Here is a 6,672-nt window from a genome sequence, read left to right as displayed (position 1 = left end):
TAAGTTAGATAAGTTAATTAAATTAAATATTTATTTTGTAATTCCTTATCTTATGTGTTGATTATTTATTTTATAACTATTGATTTATGAAAACAAATGTGAATAGATAATGCATTCTAAACCTTAATTCAAATTATTGCGCAATTATTTTTTCCTTTTATATTTTGAATTTTTCTCTCTCACTTTTTTTTCCCATTTACCATCCGTTTTTTATTTTTCTATAAAAGAATCAGTATACACATCATCTTAATAGAATTGTTGTGATGTTGTCTTTTTCTATCAATCAATTACGTTTTGCTATTTATCGTTATTATTTTATTTTTTCGTTGGACATACTTTTTTTATTACTAAAAATTTTTAGTTACAAGAATAACAATAATTTCATTGTTCTCAACTACATTTTGGTATTCATCGCCTTCTATTACTTGTATGTCAATATCGTTAATGATTGATTTAATTATTGGACATCTTCTTTTCTTTTTAATTTATTGTTTTTCAAAATCTCATTATCTCCTTTTGCTTATAATGTTTTCGTTGCCGAAATTTTTGATTTAATTTTCAATGTCATTAGTTAATAACTTTTACATTTCATCTTTTATTTCAACTTTTTTTTTCTATTTTGAGAGTAAATGCATATTATTATTTATTTTGGTGTATTTAATATTCCTTCATTAATTGTAAGACTATATCATAATTTTTTTTAATGGTTTTAGCTTTTATGAGGAGAAAAATTAGTTAACTTTTTTTAATTTAAACTTTTGTATATATGATATGTGTGTGTTGGTGTAATTTTTTATTTATTAATTTAGATTAAAACTTGACTCTACTTGAATTGATTTATTTCAACATGAGTGTGTAATTTAATTAACATATGTATGTATATATATATATGTATATATATATATATATAGAGAGAGTTTTTTTATGGTGCCCAACTCTATATGCCCAACTCCATGCCCACCATGTACAATATGTGATAAGTCAACTCATCAATTGTGTTGGTCAACTCACATATTGTACATGGTGGGCATGGAGTTGGGCATATGAGTTGGGCACCATAAAAGAACTCTATCTATATATATATATATATATATTGATAACCTTAAAAATCTAATATTTTTTTATATTTAAATATGACTCATGATATAATTATTTATCTCATTATATAGGTCCTTACACAAATTAAAATATATAATATTTTTTTTAAAAAAATAAGTTTATCTAGTTTACAAACAAATAAAAATCAAATATCTGGTATTTCAATCTCTTAGTATTTAATTAAGATTTTCGTTGAATTTTTTTAAAAATATTTATGGAAAAATATATTCACTTTATCTAAAAAAATAGAAAATAAAGTATTTTGGTATTTCAAATTTTTTGAAAACTGAATCCTTATTATCTAATATGCACACCCTTTGTCAATTTTGATATTATCATATTATCTACAAGAAAATAGAAAATAAAATATTTTGGTATTTCAATTTTTTTGGAAACTAAATCCTTATCTAATATGCACACACTTTGTCAATTTTAACCCTATCATAATAATAAATTTTACATATAATATAAATATTGATTTACGTTTATGCTCTAACTAAAATTTTGTTTTTACTTTCATAACCCTTTATATTTTTATATTGTTTTGCGTAAATAAAAGGACAAAGTAAATAGGTATAGATAGATATAGATATAGATATAAAGATTTGAGTTTGAATATCTTAAAAATAAATAATTAAATTAATCTTTGAGTATCAAATATATTATAATTAAGATCGTCCTCAATGAATTTTTCGAAAATAATTCAAATGGCTCTATAATTAATAGGGGTCACTAATTACTTAAGTCCAATTGGATCGATTCGTTGAATTGTGTGATTATATCAGCATGTAAATTAAAATATAACTCCACTTTTTAAAGTAAACTAGTATTTCACCCGTGCGATGCACGGACTATATATCATGTATAATATGGTTAAATTGGATAATATAAAAATTTTGAATGTGAAATTAAAATGTAAAAAAATTAATTCTACAATAAGTAATAAGACTAATGTTAAAAAAAATACTTTTAAAAACACAAAAAAAACTTTTTACACAACGCGATATTATTTTGTATAATTAATGGTAAAAAATAGTATGATTGAACGTTTGAACGAACATAGATAGAACATAAAAATAAATCACAAAAAAATTATGCACACATCAACATCTTAAAAATATGATTCAATCGTTTGAGATCTTGTTTGTTTTGATATAGAGGTAGATCTTAACAACGTACTAACCATAGTTTCAGCGCTCAATGCTAGTCTAAAGGGTTTAGTTCACTAATAACATTAAACAAATATGTCATTAATTTGATTTGCAATTGATTGGTGGCTTTTTTTATTGAAGTTGATCATGTTAAATAATATATTTTGCTCGTAAACTATATTTATACATTAAGTTTATTCAAACCAATGTTGGAAATGCTCAGTCAATTTTGTTAAATTTTAAAATTTTTAAATGTGTGCAGGAAAATCAATATTGTTTTTTTTGAATTTTAGAGGTGGAATTTTCAATTTGTTGTAAAGAAAATATTATATATGTATAAATATATGAAATTATTAAGTGTGATTTTTTTTCGAATCTTAAAATATGTTTTTAAATTTTTTTGAAAATCAGTGATCATAGACGAAATGCTGAAATCTTGGTTAAGATTTATACATACATGGTAAATCAACAACATTGTGTAATCTATATATACATGTATATTTAATATTAATTAGATATTTTAAATGTTTTATTGATATTATGATATATATATATATATATATATATATATATTGTATATAAATATATTTATATTATGTATTTTTTAGGATTGCTTTTTTTACATTAGACCCATTATCTAATCTATATATCCATGTATATTTAACATTTATCGGGTATTTTAAATTTTTATTGATATTATGATGCATATGTATATAAATATATTCAAAAATATATGATAAATTAGCAATATTATGTATATATATTTTTAAAGTGCACTTTAATTCTAATTATAAGTGTGTTCAAATTAAAAATATTATATATTTCTCATACATGTTGAATTGGAATTGTTTATAAATATTTTTTGTAATTTAAAATGAATATATATGTATATAAATATATTTCAATATTATATAATTTTTAATTTTGTATAAAAATATTGCGATTAGACGATGAATTGTTGATGCTTTAGAAAAAAAATATATATCACGAAATGATAATTATGTATATAAATTTATGCAAATATTACGGAATTACATTTATATTTAATAATAATATTTTTAGATCTTAAACGTGTATGTATATAAATTATATTACGGAATTGTGTATATATATATCCATATAAATGTATATGTATAAATTTATATTAAACATTTTTCCAATCTTAGATTGGATTTTTAAAAAATCTGATGTTTTAAATATTTTGGAAAGCAAATATTATGAATGGAATGTTGAAATCCTGAAATATTATAAATATTCATGTGTAATTTTAAATGAATATATATTTATATAAATAGATGCAAATATTATATAATTTTTAATTACATGAATATTGCGATTAAATTTAAAAATGAAATTGTTTGTAAATAATCCTCCGTAATCCAAATATGTCAAATATGAAGTAATTGAATTAATAATTTGAAAAAAAAAATATAATTTTTTATAACAATTTATTTTTCCGGTTTTGTTCACAAAATTTTTGTTTTTAGAAACAAAGTTTTTTGGCGAAATTTTACTGAAAAATGACAAATTTGTTTATATATATAATATAGATGTATTTTCATGATTTGAAAAGTAAATAAATATTAAAAAGGGAATGATAAAATCAAAGAATAATTGAAGTAATCATGTGTAATTTTACATGTATATATATGTATATAAATAGATGTAAATATTATGAAACTTTTAATTACATGAATATTATGATTTAATTATGAATTTTTTTATTTTTGTTTTTAGCACCACATTTTTGACAGGATTTTGCCAAAAAATGACAAAAAAATCAATATATATACATATATATATATATATATGTTTGTGTGTGTGTGTTTAATTATATAAATATTGTGATTTAATTCCGTAATCAAAATATTAATAAATGATTTATATTATTATTAAAACTATAAGTTATTCTATATTTTTCTTAATTTTTAGATTTTGTTGTATTTAAGAAGGATCGAGAAGTTAGTAATGATTTTGTATAGTTTTAATTAAAGTACTGATTGTGCATGCTTTTAATTTGCAGTTATAGATAGTGATTTTGTATAGTTTTAATTACGGTTGTGATTTCATATAGTTTTTTTTAATACAAAATTAAGAACTCAAATATTATGCAATTTTTAATTACGTAATATTGTGATTAAGTTTGGAATTTAAATTTTTTGAAAATCATCCATAATCAAAATATGTCAAATATAAAATAATTAGTTTAATACTTTGAAAAGGTATGATTTTTTAAAATTATTTTTTCCCTTTTTCTTCAGAAAATTTTCATTTACGAATCTTAGGTTGGATTTTTTTTAAATGTTTATTTATGATTTTTAAAATTTTTTTAAGGCGATATTATCAAAAGAATGCTAAAATTAGAGAATTTAGTTATTTTGTACAATTTTTATCCTAATTTCCTTTTAATATTTAAAATGAATAAAATTATTTATATTTATATATATATAATTAATCAAATTTGAACCTAATAAATATAGTAAAATTGCAAAGGAATAAAAATTCTTACTAATATATATTTAGTTTAAGCATTATATATATAAATGATATTGTGAGCAACTATCGTGAGCACCTGCTGACGTGACATCATGCACATTTAATAGATGAATGACACGTCAGCAGGTGCTCACATGGGTGCTCACGGTTGTTGCTCATAATATCATTTATATATATATATATATATATATATATATATATAATGAATCAAATTTGAACCTAATAAATACGGTAAATATTGCAAAGGAATAAAAATTTTCTGTTAATAATGTTCTATTTCCAATATTCGTGCTCAGTCTTTCATATTATTAATTATAATATTGCATTCTATTTAAGAAAATTCAATCTCCAAAATTGAAAGACTTTTTAAATTTTAAAATAAAATTAGGTAATTATTTCATTTCGTATATTAAATATTTTATTGTAATTTATTTTAAAAATTCAACGACAAAAATTTTAACAATTTTATATATTTTAGCATTTATTTGATAAATACAAATTCATAAAATTAATAAATCTGTATAGAATGATTAAGAAAATTTTAAAATGATAATTTATTTATTATTTTTACTTTTAGTATTTATTTATCTACTTTTTAATGTGTAAATTTTTTAGCAAATAAAAATATTATAAACTATGTAAATTTTAGTCAATTATATCTGTGAAATATCTTTATCTATTATATATATGTATATATATATGGTATGAAAAGATTTGAATGTGTTTCTTTGCATTTAAAATATAAATAGAAATAAGTAGAGTTTTATTCCTTTTTTAGCTAAAAAATTTTGGCGGGATTTTACTATATTTGGCAAAAACTCGGTTATTATATATACTAGTATTTCACCCGTGCGATGCACGGACTATATCTTGTGTATAATATAAATAAATTTGAATCAATGAAAATATTGACTATACAATTAAAATGTTAATAAATTTAATTTTACAATGAGTAATAAGAATAATAAGATTAAAAAATTACTTTTTAAAACGGCAAAAAAGTTTAGCACACTCTATCCCAAAGTAAAAAAAACTATATTTTCAGTGATGTCAACAACTCTCACTTGTATATTGAACCTAATGAAAGAATGATTCAAAAATAAGTTTCATTAAATAATCAATGTAATATATGCAAATTATGATATTTTTTTTTCTAGCAACCCTCGTAGTTCCTTGACTATCGAAATGGTCACACTTTTTCACAGTAAATTTTTTCACCCACTGCATTGAGTTTCTTAGAACATTTTTTGTATGACAAATACCATCAATTTTCATTTGATTCCACGAATACTATTTTTGCAGATACCCAAAAACTACCTACCTGTAAACAGTATAAATAAATATTCAATTACAAATACTCATATTATTAAAAAAAATCAATCACATTCACACCTCGTCGTTTTCAGACGATTGTTCTATATATAGACCTGAAAATATTCTTTGAATTTCTAAGTTTTTTTATAAAAGTTCGGGCACATGGCAATGACATTGTGTTGATTGAATTCTCTGGAGTACTGCTTGTGGTGATCCTAAATCCGAAAAGAAATTGATTTTATGTAAATTATCAAAATAAATTTATTAGAATTTTAAACAAAATGAAGTAATATAAGAGTAATATTACCTGTTTAAAAATTCCAGAATTTCGCGTATTCACCTTTTAACATCAATTTGTTGACATAAAATATATTTGAAACACCTACTTAATTCACCTTTATATCTTCTTGTACGATACATTTGAAGAACCATAATCACCGACTCATCACCAATTGTATTAAAAAACGTCATCATTTCATCTACGAAACTTTCCAGCAAAGTGCATGGTAACTTGTTGTGCCTAAAAAATTATAAATATACATAGAATATATCTACATTAAAATTTCTTATGTCCAAAAAAATGTTAGATTATAAATACTTTTACACTAAATCT

This window comes from Henckelia pumila, chromosome 3 (genome assembly GCF_033568475.1).
Source record: "Henckelia pumila isolate YLH828 chromosome 3, ASM3356847v2, whole genome shotgun sequence".
NCBI classification, from domain to species: Eukaryota; Viridiplantae; Streptophyta; class Magnoliopsida; order Lamiales; family Gesneriaceae; genus Henckelia; species Henckelia pumila.
The sequence above is the reverse complement of the archived record's forward strand: the minus strand, read 5'-3'. Positions refer to the sequence as shown.